The following is a 14,190-nucleotide window of genomic DNA, read 5'->3' on the forward strand; positions in this document are numbered from 1 at the left end:
TGGTTTTGTGAATATTGTGTACCTTGAAGAACATCAACAAAGAGCTTTGGGAAACAGAACTGTTCATATCAGTCCAGCCCAGACATCCATGTCCTGCCAGGACCAGGAGCTGCTGATGTAGAGGAATGTGCAAAAGCTGACAGGATGTTCTCAGCATGTTCTATTTGACCTCTAATTGTTAAAGACCAACTTGCACCCAAAAACAGAAGACAGAATATTGCAGGATGGTTTTAACCATTAAATAAAATGCCAAATATTCTTGGTATCAGAGGAATGTAGTGCAGAGAAAACATAAAAATTGTGAAAATCGTCAACATAGCAGCAGGGTACACTGAAGGGATAAAAGAATGAAAATTGCATGTGATGCCCCCAGTCTCTCGGTCACAGGAAAATCTCACAGACTGAAACTTTACCCAAACAAAACAAAGACTACAGCACAGCATGCACAGCCCTCCTTCTTGGGAGAGAATGGGGAGAGAGAACAAATCACCCAGGCCTGACATGACTCACATCACTTCATGCATGACTGAAAGGTGCTCAGATACTACAGCCATGAGCCCAGGCCGAGAACCTATTTAAAGAAAATTAGGCACGTGACGTGCTAAAGCTGTTAAAAAGACTTGCGGATGGAAAAATGTGGGGTAGAGAAATAAAGCCCTGGATGAGTTCAGTACCTCTCTTTTGAAGTTTAACTCTTCAACAGTCTGAGAGCAAGGAGAGTGGGGAGGTACAGGGAGGATGGCCAGTGCCCAGGGCAGTCACTGAGTCCTGCAAGTGCTCAGTTTGAGAGTGCTTTTGGAGTTGTGTGTGTCTGTGTGTCTGTGTGTCTGTGTGTGTGCAGGATGGAATACAGATGGAAAGAGAAGTAAGACATAGGCAAACCTGGAGAGCTGCTGGGATGAGGGTCAGCAAATGGGAACAGGCGGGTGAGGTTTGGTTTAAAGGCTGGACGAGGAGGAATTCTTGCAGCTTTCTGTAAGGGCCAGGGTTCAGACAAGAGACAGTCAGGAATGCCCAGCCAGACCATTTCATTTGCTGAACATGCCTGAACCTTCAGTTTTGGAGAAATGCTGTCTCAAGGTGCTTTTAAAAACAAACCCAAACACCACTGTGTAATATTTGCAGAGTGACTATTGGAGTTGGCTTCTTCCCCACTTTGACAGCACAGTTCCACAAAACAGCACTGCAGAAACCATTTATTCCTAAATTTTAACAAAGTCTCTGCCATGTTTATAGCCTGTTCCTCACCCACTTTATTGCTATTACTTAAACTTGCAGAGAGTCGTCTTCGAAGTTGGGACACATTTTCCGCATCCATTACTCTGAGCACCTTAATGGGAACAGCGCTTAGAAACGCCACTGGCATTATCACCACTAAAGCAATTGTATGCTGACAGGCTGCACCTTTCTCCTAGAATCATGATGGAAAGGTTAGTTAAATTTAGACAATATTTATTCCCTGAAATTCCAACTATCTTTAATAGGAAAAGCTATAACCTCCCTGATGCACAAAACAGCCCTTGCAGCTGATGTCTGAAGCCTGCACCTGTTATTCCAGCAGAGGTGACCTCTGAAACAGGAAAGCCATTCCATATAAACACTGAGTTAAGTGACTTTCCCCATGTCTCCTCAAATAACACCCAAATATCTTTTCTTGTCAAAATCTTGCACTTGTCCCGTAGTATACACAGTAAATCATGACAACCAGTGACTTATTTGAGGGCTGAAGCCCAAAGCAAGAGGTGCTGGTGCCGAAATAAGTTTAACCAGTCACCAGCCTCTAAAATATTAAGCTATAAAATACAAATCTATTCTTACAAAAAACAGTGTTAAATGACCTGTCAAGACAGCTGATCCCTGCTGATTTTTTTTTTTCCTTTGGGGTGGCAGAAGGAACAAATTGAAGAAACAAAAAAAAAAACATTAGGGGATCATTTCAGTTTACTTTTATAGTACATGACTATTCTGCAACAGGGTAGCAAAATTCTGGGAAGCATTTAAGTCCTGCTCAAGCTTAAGAGATTAAGCATCCTATATCCCTCCTTGTAGCCTCTTCCCGGGTGTGTGAGCCCTGCCCTGTGAGCACCGCGAGGATTAGTCCCGCGGACCAGCGGAGGGCCGATGCTCCAGGTTTGCACCTCCCACCGCCGGTGTTATCACGCCACGGTGACACCGTACAGCACCACCACCTTCCCCGGCACGGTGGCATCCTCATGCTGTTCACATGGACTGGCCACTGCAGCCTGGTCACCGCACGGAGCTCGGATGCTGAGCTTCACGTTGAGAAAGCTCTCCGTTGGCTGTAAGAGGAATGAGTACAAGTCAGCTGTGAAATTCTACCTCTGCCAAGTTCACGGCTGCCTGTCACACTCCAGGCCAGCTCTGGCGCCTGGAATATTTCAGTGAGGAGATCCCAGCTTTCACAAACACAGCTGGCAGGCCCCAGACCCCTCCTCTGTGCCCTTACTGTAGGAGACTGGAGCACACAGATGCTGCTGCTTGATTTCTTTACAGAACTCAGCTGTGGGGCAGAGCTATGGTAACTGTCCTGTGCCTGAGGACTCCTGAGACCCCTCTGAGGCCACTCTTGCCATCACACACAAAAGGCTGAGATTATGTGATGTGGGGGCAGTACTTTTTTCTCATCACTTTTTCAGGACTAGAGCTCTCAATCACTGAGGTAAGAATATGGGACTCCTCATTCATTGCACCTTGAAAATTTCAGATCCGATCTTCCAAGTCAAAAGGAAAATTTGGTAGACAGCAATTGTGTCAGCTCCTTTGGGAATATAAATGTCAATCCAATATATTTGTCCTGTTTGCCTGTCAGCTGTTGCAGCAGAGCTGTGGTCAGGGCGATCCTTCTCCTGGTTATTCTTGCTGTATCTGCTCTCCGAATTGCCTTTTTATCTTAGGTGGCTGCTGTCAGTGGATGCTGCTGCACACAGAACTGAGAGCAGAATCCATCCTGCAGTCAGACCTGAAGCTGATGATAGTAGCAAAGAAAAGCACTAGCTGTGCAACCTTGTAAAATACTAAAAGTTTGTAAGAGGCAGAGTTCTCTGAGGGAGCAGAAGCTGTTCTGGCAAAATAATTTTTTTGGGCTGTGGAACAGTATTTTGGGATACTTGCCTTGCTTTAATGTGAAACATTAAGCATATGACTTCATCGGCTACTTGGTTGTGAGATGAAAATTTAAGGTGGATTTTTATTGCAGAAAAAGGGTGTGGAAAAGTTTAGTCAGCATGAAAGTTTAACCTTGCTAACAAGGTCTATAAATCTGCTGCAAGGATAAGACAATGCCACTCCCTGTCTCAATGCTTTAATCAAAACCTACTCCTGTACACATGAGCTATATTAGTGCCATTAATCGTCTCATGCTTACAACCCAATCTGAGGTTTCAAAAGAAAATTTTTTTTTTAAGGTCTCTGAACACAGTCCCCAGTATTTTCTTAACTGCTTTATGGCTTCTTTTAAAATGCTTTCAACTTGTTCTGAAAACCAAATATAAAAGTAGGCAGAACTAAAAATTAATAGGGAAGAAAAAAAAAAGGATTGGGTTGAAATTGCATTTCCAGAAGCTCCTGCTTTCAGCGGTGTGAAAGTGAGGAAGGGAGCTCTCAGCCCCCAGACGGATTTTCTGGCAAGGCTGAAATCAGACAAGAGCTTTGATCCAATATCAGGAATCCCTTCTCTACAGTTGTTAGATAAAAACAAAAACCAAGTCTACAAGCCCAGTCACTCTGCAAACCTGGGCCAGGCTGGTATTGCTGCCGCTGCCTGACTTGGATCTCAGTGCAAATCTGTCCCTTCCTTCCTGGGTTGCCTCGATCTGAAAGCTTGTGCTTTCAATTTTCTGCCCTGGGTTACTGTGCTCTGAAAGCTTGTGCTTTGCCTTTGCACAGGGCTATAAAAGCCTGTGGGCACTGACAGAGCTTTCAAAACTGTTTGAGTCAACCTGTCCTCTGGCACATGGCACCGGGGCCGGCAGCTGATCTCATTTCCTTGCTCTGCCACTGGCTCCTGTGCGACATTAGCTAAGTCAATTAGCTTCTGCTTGCATCTGTTTTTCACCTCTAAAAGGGGGACAGTAATAATTTCCTACCTCGTAGAAATCCTGCAAAGATAAATACATTAGCTTAGGAAGTGCTCAAATACCAGTGTGATCAGTGCTCCTCTCCATCTCTTTGGCAGCCTGTGGTCTGCCAAACCATGAAGGATTGGAGCTGAAGACCACCAGACCAACTCTTGGATTGGCTGAGCACAGATGTCATTGCAATGAAAGCCAGAAAAACACAATTTCTCAGGGACCTGACAAGAACGGAAAGAAATGGAGGAGAGGCAAGCTCTGGCAGGAAACGCAGAGGGGAGCAGAGACCACTCCAGCAGCAAGTTCACTCTATTCTGTATATTGTTTGCTTTAATTTATGTGTGCATGATGTTTTTTAGTCTTTCCATTACATTCATTTAGGGTTAAAAAAGGACACCAAGCTGATATTTCTGGGACTTGAACACATGGAGACCATGCTGCAAAGGATAATTACTCATCTGCAACTCTGCTTTTCTGAACAAGTGGTTACATTTTGGAAGAGTCTTCCATGAGCCAATTGCCTTTAGTACTTCAGAGTCTGGCCCTTAGCAGAGGCAGGAGGTCATTTCAATTTTTGTCTTGGTGACCAGCATTCCCAGGGTCTCCCTGTATCACATTTTATTCAGTCAGGAGCAGAAAACTTTTCCCACTTAATAATGCCCGAAATCTATCTACACACCAGGAGCAAATTGCCCAGTGGTTGTTGATGTTGGTTTGTTTGCTTTTTTCCCCAGTGATCTTAGGTTTCTTGTTTAGTGTGAGGAGCAGGATGTAAACAAACTATGAAGATTAATACTCATGTTTACGTCCTTTGTAGGACCTCTAAGGCATCAGTCAAAAGGGGAGCTTTACTGTGCTGAGCTCTATGCAGGGCCACAGTAAGAGAGAGCAGGTATCCTGACCAGATCTGGTCAGCCAGCTGCGACAACCAAGACAGAAAGGGAAAGACACTTGTACCTACTTTACAGAAAGGTGGAACAGAAAACTTATGGGCCTCATCCAGGAAACAGAAGCAAACACCACGTTAGCACTGTGATTACACTTTTATTACAACACCGACTTTCATTTCTTCAAAAGTACAAGCTGCAGTAAAGCAGAATTAAGGAGAAGTTGTTTTCCTCCACCTAAAGATTTCTCAGTCCAGACAATCTAGTGCTATGAATGAGGAAACATCACGACTGTCTCTCCAAGGCCGCAGTTCCCTCAACTGGAGAACAGAAATGGGTGAAATAGATTTTTTTTATTATTATTATTTGTAGCAAAACAGAGTATTCTAATAATCCTGTCTTACAAAGGAAATGAAAGAGTCTTGGGGGTAATATTGAAAAAATGGTGGGCAGTCAGAGTCATGGCCATATGGTCCTCAAGCTGTGCTGTCAAGCAGATCTACAGATGGAGATGTATTATCTTACATGAGCACCAAGTTGAGCATTGCACCAGGCACTTGTGAATCAGACCAGGAGACCTGACAATACAATTGACAATTACTATAAAATCAGGTGAGAAACTGTCAGCAGCAAGAACTCTCCCTAAAAAAAAACCAACCCAAAACCCAACAGCTGGAGGAAGGACGAGCTTCTGACAGGCTCTGCAGCCTACAGATTCATTCCAGAGCATTTAGCAAGTTTAGCAACATCTGAAATGAGAAGGGAAGTTGTTCTGACAAGTCTTAAAAAAATAAGCATTCCGATCTTTTGATTTTATACCAATTTATTAAGTTAAAGACAAGCCCTGATGTATCTATACACTAGCTGGCTATCAAGTAACACACAGGACAAAGGGATGGGGTGTGCATTTACTCAGAAAAACTACATCAAAGGGAAGGAAGAGCTACCAGGAGCAAATACACCCTGAGACTTTGCTTTCCAAAAAGCTTACCGCTGGAATGGCTGGGCAGGCTGGAGCCACGAGAGCTACCAAGATGACACAATGGGGTGCTGTTTGTAAACTGGTGGATCGTTCTCAGGGCCTTAGGACTCAGAATACAGCTCTGGTGACAACATGTGACTGCGTCCTGTACTAAGCAGGACCCTGAGGAAGATGCCTTTGCTTCGAGGAACAGTGGCCCATGACTGTGAAGTCCTCAGACAGGTAAGGGGGTGATAAACCACCCTCCCCATGTGAAATGGAGTGCAAACCTCCAGTGTCTGTTGGGCTCATGCTATTCATAGCCTTCCACGTTTTTACATCATTCAGGCATGGAGTGCATGGGGGAGTAACAGAGAATTTTGGGCGGTAGGTGTATAAGAAAACGCTTTGTTTCATGATTCAGCTGATGAATGGCTTACGCCCATGGGACAATCATTAACCTGCAAGTCTTGGCTAGAAGCTTCAGGGCATCAAAAGTTTATGAGGCAGCTCTGTGTCAGTCACATGAATCCACAGTTGTGAAGGTGTTTAGAAACCCACATCTTTAGGTGTCTAAAAAAGATCTTAAAAATCTGTCCTGTAGATTGGCCCAATGTTTCAGTGTCTCCAGTCAAAAGTTCTTAAACATCTGACAGGATTAGCAAAGGAGCAATAAGACACTCATCTTCCATTTTCCAAGAAAACTTCAAAAACCTGTTGCTTACACATAAAATGAATGGGTGTTCAGTTGACATGACCGACCATGTTTTGCCAACATGGATTCAGTGTGAGCTGGGGCTCTGGTGGCTCTTTGAATCCCTCGTCTGGAGAAGGGATCTCCCAGCTCTGGAGCATCCTGAAGCAGATCCAAATTTTAACACGGAGAATGGAGCCCATGGGCACTTTGGCAGTGCTGCGTGGCACTCGGCCAGCACCACTTACTCTAAGCTCTGTGGCCTCACTGTGCAATGCACAAAGGGCTGATTTGCAGCAATATTTGGAAGGAAAATACCCCCAGCACCAAAGGCTTTAGTGGCAGAGCTTCCTGCCATGTGGCAGGGGTGTGAGACTAGCTTCAGGTGCTCGGTTTAGGGCAGAGGAAAGTGACGCACAAGGAACTGGGCATTCAGGAGTCTGAAGCCCAGAGATTTTAAGAGTGCTTGAGGCAACAATGCCTCTGGAAACTATTTGGCCCTCACCAGCACCCTGGCTGAAGGAAATGAGATGACAACACCAAAAAATCCTCAAAGGAACACAGTTAACATACACGAGGAGAGATCCTGGAGTCCACAGAGGGGGAAAAAAATTAACATGCCGTGGGAAATGCAGATGTGACCCCAGCACTGTGCACTGAGGAGAACGGCAGCAGGGCGAGACCGCCGAGCACCGCGCTGACGCAACCCCAGCTCCCAGGAAGGGTCGGGCAAGGAGCCAAAGAGCACCAACACACCCGGTGCAGGTGACCGACTGACTTAACCCTTCCACGGCCTCAAAACGCCGCAGAAAATCAATCCCCCTCGGTTTCTGCGTTTCTCAGTCCGGGGCCCTGGTCGGGGGAGCAGGAAGGGCCGCACGGAGCAAGCGAGCAGCTGGAGCAGCAGCGCGCCGAGCGCACGGGCTGGAACACCGCGAACAGCCCCGACACGGCCGAGCCATCGCAGCCCGCAACAGGTCCCGGCGCGGCGCTCGCCCGCCAGCACCGGGGACAGAGAGACCCGCGGGGACACCCACTCTGCCTCCCGATCGCCGCTCCTCGCACCCCCCGGACCACCTGGGGGGGCCTGACCCGCACCCCCCGCGCCGCGCCCCGGGGCTCAGAGCGGAGGGACGGGGCGCGGGCACCGCTCCGAGCGCGGCGGGGCCGCAGCCCCCTCCCGCGGCCGCCGGCACAGGAGGAGAGCGGCGGGGCCCCCCGGCTGCCAGCCCGGCTCCTTCCGGCGGCGCCGACACGCGCCCGCCCGGGCCGCAGCGCGCGCCTCGCCCGGCCCGCCGGGCCCGCCCCCGCCCGCCCCCGCCCGCACCTGGCCGGGGCGGGCCCTGCCCGCCGGCTGCGGGCCGACTCGGCGGGCAAGGCGGGCGGCGGCGCGGCGCAGGCCGCGGTGGAGCAGGGCGAGACTCGGCCGGGAGCAGCGCCTCGCGTCGCCGCGGGGCCGAGCGCGGCAGCGGGGCCCCGGCGCAGCCGGCCAGGTGAGCCCGCGGGCGGCAGGTGGCGGCGGCGGGGCGAGGCTGGGCTGGGCTGGGCTGGGCTGGCGGCGGGGCGGGCGCGGCGCGCGGCCCCGGCGAGGGCGGGCTGGCGGCGGCGCGCGCGGAGCGCGGTCCCGCGCGGCGGCGGCGGCGGCTGAGCGAGAGAGCGAGCGGAGCGGAGCGGAGCTGCCGGCGGGGAGCGGAGCGGGTTCTCTCTCGCGCGGCGCCCGGAGGCAGCATGCGGGCGGCGGAGCCCCGGAGCCCCGGTAAGCGGCTCGACTGCGGCGCCTCTTCCCTCCTTAGCCCCCCCTGCCCGGCTCCCGACGCGGCGGGATCGTCTCCCCGGGAGCCGCCAAACTCCACCGCCTGTTGAGCCCCGCGGATCGGCGCCCCCGAGCGCTGGCCCCGCCGCCCGCCTCGGCCCCGCCGCCGCCCGGGTGCCCCGCAGGAGGCCGCCGTGCCGTCCCAGGCCCCCGCCGCCCGCTGGGGCCGCCACGCGGTTGCCCGGCGGCCGCCGGCTGCGCCCCGCGGAGCCTCCCCGGGTCGGTGGGAGCAGCCAGGCACCTGCCGGCGCCGCGCTGCCGGGGCGCGCGGGCTCGCCGCCGCGGCGTGACCTTCCCGGGCGGGCTGCGGTGCTCGGGGCAGCCCCGGCGGGCGGCTCTCCCGCGCTGGGCTCGGGGGGAAGGGGGTCGTGCCCCGCGGGGCGCAGCGCTGAGCGCCGCGGGGCGTCCCGGGCGCGGTGCCCCCGCCGTGCGGGGCGGGCGGCAGTGGCCCGAAGGGTTTCCCGTGGCTGGCGCCGGCCGTTCGGCGGAGGGAGGAGGGAGGCAGGGAGGGCGGGAGGGCGCTGCAGCGGGGGGCGGCAGACCGCGCCTTCTCCCCCCTCCCGGTGGGGCGAGTGGCCGCCTGGGAGAGCGCGGGGCTGCCGGGCGGCGGCGTCTTGGGTGGCGGAACAAAGGGCCCCCGGCGGGAGCGGGCAGGAGCTCCGCCGCTGCGCCCGGGGTGCCAGCTCCCCGCGCCGGGGTGGGTGGGGGGTTCATCCCCTTCTCCCCCGGCCGCCCTCCCGGGGGAGCGCGGCTGCAGCCTCCTCCCCTCGGCCAGCTCCTGCCCCGCAGCCGCCCCCGCAACCTGTTGGTCTGTCCGGGGGTGCCGGGAGGTGCCGGGCCGTGCCGGGGGGCGGGCAGGGCTCCCCCGCGGGACTCGCTCGTGGGGGAGGTTCGCGGGCAGCCCCGGGCGAGCGGGAGCCGAGGCTGGAGGCGAAGGCGGTGGGCGGGAGCGTTTGCCTTCGCGGTGGTTTCTGCACCCAGAAACTGTTAAGACCCAACTTCAAGCAGTTCAAAATACCTGGCGTAAATTAAATTCAGTGAAAGAAAGTGTTTCCGCGCTGTTTGAAGGGAGATCTCTTCCCGCAGACCTCTTGTGTGGGAAAGATGTGGATGTGCTCTTGTTTCCAGGAGACTGACTGGGGCAGCTGTTTTTAAAGCGTTTTGGAGTTTCATGTTTATTTCATATGTAACCAAATGAAACTGTATTGTCAGTATGAAATACAATATTCTCTTGTCGATTTCGAAACTGAGCTTTAAAAAGTGATTTGGGCTGAAGATAACTGGATAGTCAAAGCTTCAGCTGAGTATTTGCTGGTTTGGAGATCTCTGAAGGCAGCTAACTTGCACGGGGACAGTGAGCAAATAGAGTTTCCTTATGCTGCTTGTATAACCACCTTTGTTCGTTTTTCAAGGTAAATGTTAGGGAAGTGACAAATTTAATTTGAGATTACTAAGGTCCTGTGCTGCAAATGACTTATCTCTGTGTCTGGTTACTGGGCGATTGTACCAAGACTGCCAGTTTGTCTTTGAAAGCAGCTTTTTAAATAAAGTCCACTGCCTTCCTTATGATAATGCAGGAAATGCGTGGTTCACGAGGTTGGTTTTATAGACGGGGCAAGTGTACTTTAATCCTGGTTTTATTATTTCTGCTGTGGTGGTTTGATGTGGGGCTGAGGACGTAGGAGTAATAGATATCCATACGGTGAAGTGCATGATCAGCAATCTGAACTCAGAAAGCAAAAGGTAGAACCTGAATGGCAAAACGGCTGTCTTGTGATCTGAATGTGTGGTGGGTGACAGTGTTGGATTATTTAAATTCTCAGTTCCTGCCTTTAACCGGCCCTCTTAATGTGCAAGTTTCTTAGCCTACGTCACTGATGTGCGTCCTGGCTGTTGAAATAGGAGGCAGCATGACCACACACACGTGAAGGGGTTAAAACAGCTTACGGCCAAAGAGTTAGTGCATCCCTTCAGATCAAGAGATTTTTACATTCAGCTTAGTTACAAATATTGCCATCAGCCCTTTTCTTCTTGTGTGCGTGTCCATCAGTATGTCTTGGATGCATACTGGTTGGGGCCATCAGCAAAATAGTAGAAGCCCCAGGCAACATTTTATTCTCATGCATGTTGCCAGTGAAAATGTCAATTTCTGGAAAATCAAAGTAGAAACCGTCCTAGGTTGCGTACTGGTTGTGGGTTGGGAGTTATGCAGGTATTTTTAATTTTATTTTTTTAAACTAAGTCCTGGTTTTGGGAATGTGAGATAATTGTCATTGGCAAAAGCAGAGAAGACAGGCAAGTCTTGGGATTATAAGGAGAAAGATCTAAGCTTGTGGATAACAGAGAAGAAATGTTTTCTTCTTTGTGTCCACATAATGCAGGACTGTGGGAAGATATGGTTAATGAGGATGATTATTGCTGTGGCTTTCCATAAATCCACTTGTAATGGAGGCTTTGTACAGTTACTTCTGAATCTGTACATTTAAAAACTGCAAATAGCGATAATGGAGTTGGCTAATAGCAGACTGTCAAGTAAGTGCAATCCTTGTGATAATGTTCAGCCATAGATCTCTGTTTAAGCATTACTTTTAAGCAGAAAATGTTTCTTGTAGGTCATAGTATATGCAATTGGGAGGAAAAAAACCAAGAGTTGTTGCTGCCTTTTCTTGAATCTTAACCAGGTAACTCTAATTGTGCAAAGGGTACTTTTTCTCTCCAGCTTTTTATCAGATAGCAGGAGATGTACAATTCAGTAGACCCATTTGATGTGAATTTAGATAGTGGAAAGGAATACTAATAATAACCAGCTTTAAGAGACTGACTGAAGAGGTCTACCCGAGGTAAATCTGTGACTGTGTGAAAATTAAAGTTGGAACTTGTGCCTTTTGAAGAATTGCAAACTTTCCTGTAAAGCACTGGAGTGACCTGGAAGCCACTAGATGAGATTCTGAGCTGATCTTGTTAGTGGTATTAATCAGAACAACCCTTTCTGTTTCAGTCGTCTTTTAGTGCTTCTTAGAAGCCAGGGTTGAGGGTTAAATTACTAATGTGTGTTTTGGAACTTAAAAGGTGAAGGTAAGACAGTAGGGAACATTTTCATGTATTATCTCAACCCAATATACAGGAAGATGTAAAAGTACCTATTATTTTCAAGTAAAGCACTTGTAGTAGTACTGGTTGTTTTATATAGTGTTTTGAATGAATGCAGTTTTAACTTATGTAGCTAAGAAACAGCTTTTGAAGGAAACTGACAGGAGGGTTGCTTATGTTTATGTTTGGAGTAATTCATTGAGAAATATTTGTGGTGCTCTCCATCACTGCTTGCTGTCCTTTAAAAGCAATGCCTCGACTTTCACCTTTCACGTGGTCTGTGAGGGCTCCTTAACGCGGATTTACTTTTGCTCAAAATCTGACCATAAAAGTAAAGCTTTGTTTCTACAGGTCTCAGTGCAGCGTTCAAACCCAAAATGTGTGCTTCCTTTCCAGTAAAAACTTGTAATTACACGGGGTGGTGGCGAACTGGAAAGTATTGCAAAACATATGTAAGAATACTGTCGTACAAACCCTAAAACTGACGAGTGAGTCACTGCGCCAGTGCTATATCAAATTCTATCTATACACAAGGTTTAAATGACAAGTTTACTTTAGGCAGGGAATATGCAATTTTCTTGTACTCCTTCTTCATCTGATGTCAAGTGAGCTTAATGAAATGGTGCATGTGGGCATACAGGAGGCACCAGTTGTAGAGCTTTAATGAGCAAAGGGAACAAGCACTGCTTGGCTCTATTTGTGAAGATGATAGACATAACTACACTTATATTAAAACCAAGTTCATGGTACTGATGCATATTTTGAGATGTATGTTTTTCTTTATGTACCTCATCAACATTTGCTTGTGTGCACTTATTAAAATTTGTTCTCTTTCTGTTTTCTATAGGAGAGAGTGCTTGTTTTTTTAGCAGTATATGTGTTCGTCTTTACAAATTCGTGTTAGTTGAGTTTTTTTTTAACTGGCATTTTGGCAGTGTTTTTGTCCCTATAAAATTCAGGTCACTGCCAGAAATGAAAACAGGATGATGGTCAGCATGGGAGAAGGGCCCATGATTGTAGGTTGAAGAGGAAAAGGTCACTTTGCAGTGTAACAACACAGGTTTTATTCATGCCTTTGACAATGGGGTTGTGACTTAAGATGAGAAGCTTCACAAAGCTTTGGAGAGCCCCACCCCCCAAAAACCTGGGACATATAAGCAGGCAGTAACATCCTACAGCTGGGAAGCCTGTGTGAGCTGGTGAGCTCCAGGTGGACTGGGGATAGTTGATTTGGAGGTATTGGCGTCTTATGCTGTTGCATTGTGTATGTCTGTGGATGTTGGGGTGCCTGGTGAAACACCTGTGGGGAATCCTAGCCTGCAAAGCTAAGGAATCCAGTAACCACTCAACACTAGGAGGAAGAGAAACCCAGTATTGACTCAGCCCTGGGTGGAAGACTAAACTATTGGCAAACTCTTCTATTAGTTTCTAATTTAGCCAATTCTGCCACAAAGCCTATCCCTTCTGCTGTCTGTTAATCATTGTCTTTGTGGGCAGCAGGAAAGATGTAATGCATGTCCTTGGTCTTCACCTTATGTTCATCATGAACATCATGAGATGACCAGTGCCTGTGACTGTTTGCTGTCTGTATGAAGGTTGAATCTCTCCTCAGGCTGTGAAAGGAGGCCAGGGAAGGAAAGCTGGAGCACTTGCTATTTAGTGTCAGTGTGCACAGAGTGTACATACACCTCTGCCTTACTGAAAAAAAAAAAGGATGAAACAGGTCTTGCTCCTTCAAGGATTCTATTATCTGAGAACTTTATTCTAAAAGATCAGAAATACAGAGATAAGTTAGGGTTTTTGGAGCAGAGGGTGGAAGCAATGTGTATAAAAAGCCTGGTTGAGCTCAAAATTGACAAAAACACCTCCTAATATCTGGGCTTGGTACTGGGAGGAAGCTCCATTTGGATGCTTTCATGAAGTGCAACCCACTGTGTAGCTGAAATACAGCAATACCATTAATCTGGGAAGGAATAGGATGGTCCCATTCTTATTCCTGTCCTGGAAGCTCAGAAGCTTCCAGTTTACAACCTGTCCAAAAGACATTTATTTCTTGGCACAGAATTTCAGCTGCAGCTGGCAAGTGGGTAAATACTTTCTTCCAGCCATACTGAGAAAGAGAGGAATTATTTAGGTTGGCACAAGAAGTTTATAGTTGGGAGTTGTCAGATGAAATAGAACAGACAAAAAAAACCAGGGAAGGCCGGGCATGTGGCATCGTTCTTTCTTTCAAAAGCAGTGCTGGAAATCTCATCATCACTTAAAGCCAAACAAAGCATGCATGTGCTTGACCGTGGTGAGGAATTATCTACTGGCTTCACAGTCCTCCTTATTTTATTTTTTTTATGTTTGTTGTGTTTTTTTTTTCCCCCTCCTGCAAGTGTTGTGTATAACACTGAATTGCATGTGTGTGTACAGCGAATAACATCTGTTCTATTTTATGAGATCCACAGAGCGTGGTTGCTTTTCTATCCCTCCTGTGTATGGATTCTTCTCTCATGTGTCATCCTTGCTGCTGAAGGCAGCCAGGCACTTGAGCTTTTTAATATCTCCTCTCTTGAGGAGCAGGAAGTTTATTCATGGGGTGGTACTTGACTCTTCTGTTAGATTTCCCTCACAAAATTAGATCTTACAGCATTTTAGAAAAGCCTTTA

At 48.7% G+C, this 14,190-nt stretch overlaps 1 protein-coding gene across 14 annotated transcripts in view; it reads left to right on the plus strand.

The window, feature by feature from the left end:
* Positions 1-8,275: 8,275 nt before the first annotated feature.
* PTPRF (protein tyrosine phosphatase receptor type F) overlaps positions 8,276-14,190 on the plus strand; it is a 370,907-nt gene continuing 364,992 nt past the window's right edge. For 5 of the 14 annotated variants that reach the window (XM_050306458.1, XM_050306459.1, XM_050306450.1 and 2 more), the window contains exon 1: positions 8,277-8,389. The gene's annotated coding sequence lies outside the window, so the exon portion shown is untranslated. Of the gene's footprint in view, positions 8,390-14,190 lie in introns of all 14 variants that reach the window. The other 9 variants (XM_050306448.1, XM_050306452.1, XM_050306451.1 and 6 more) reach the window with 3 other exon arrangements.

The sequence above is a fragment of the Myiozetetes cayanensis genome, unplaced genomic scaffold (genome assembly GCF_022539395.1).
Source record: "Myiozetetes cayanensis isolate MyiCay16 unplaced genomic scaffold, myiCay2020 scf12, whole genome shotgun sequence".
In the NCBI taxonomy this organism is placed as follows: Eukaryota; Metazoa; Chordata; class Aves; order Passeriformes; family Tyrannidae; genus Myiozetetes; species Myiozetetes cayanensis.